The sequence below is a fragment of the Austrofundulus limnaeus genome, unplaced genomic scaffold (genome assembly GCF_001266775.1).
Source record: "Austrofundulus limnaeus strain Quisiro unplaced genomic scaffold, Austrofundulus_limnaeus-1.0 Scaffold658, whole genome shotgun sequence".
In the NCBI taxonomy this organism is placed as follows: Eukaryota; Metazoa; Chordata; class Actinopteri; order Cyprinodontiformes; family Rivulidae; genus Austrofundulus; species Austrofundulus limnaeus.
In genome coordinates, this window is record NW_013953060.1 from 244,782 (window position 1) to 245,803 (window position 1,022).

The window sequence follows — 1,022 nt, forward strand, 5'->3', positions numbered from 1 at the left end:
ATGGAAAAGACGGTTAGAGGCTAAGATCAAGATAACAAGGAGGGAAGTGAGCCAACTGTCAGAGCTCCTAAGGGGTGCAATGAAAAGATCAGTACCCAAGAAGTACAGCCAGATGCCCATACTGAAGCACTCGAAACCGCTAAACAACGGCTCCAAGCCTTGGCCAGCCGCCTAAAGAGATACACAAGAGAGAATGAAGCCAGGAGGATTAACCGGCTCTTCTCCACCCAACCAGCTAAAGTGTACTCTCAATGGCAGGGTAATAACAGAGTAGACCCACCAAGGCTGGAGACTGAATATGGGAAAGTGAGGCATCCCACAAAAGCAATGCACAGTGGCAAACCTCTCTACGAGAAGACCACAGCAACCTCCCTGAACAAGCCCTGATAACCATCACTGTGGCAGATGTCTAAGAAAGAGTCTCAGGTATGAAAAACTGGACAGCACCAGGGCCTGACATGATCCATGCCTACTGGCTAAAGAAGTTCACTGCCCTCCATGAGCGACTAGCAGCTCAACTGAACCAGATGCTACAAAATGGGACTCACCCTGAATGGTTAACTSAAGRRYRMACAATCCTCATCCAGAAGGATCCCTCAAAGGGTTCAGTCCCATCCAACTATCGGCCGATAACCTGTCTCTCTACAACATGGAAGCTCATGTCAGGCATCATAGTGGCTAAGATAAGCGGGCACATGGATAAATACATGAGCACGACACAGAAGGGTATCGGGATAAATAGCAGAGGAGCCAAAACACCAACTCCTTGTAGACCACACAGTCGCCCGAGACTGCAAAACCCGACACACCAACCTGTGCACTGCTTGGATTGATTACAAGAAAGCCTATGACTCAATGCCACACACTTGGATCATTGAATGCTTAGAGATGTACATGTACAACATCAATAGGACTCTAAGAGCCTTCATTGCAAACTCGATGGGGCTGTGGAAAATGATAGAGTTTTATTGGATTTATTAAACTTCTTAAGGTGTTTCAAATAAAGTCTTGAGGTACGTGAC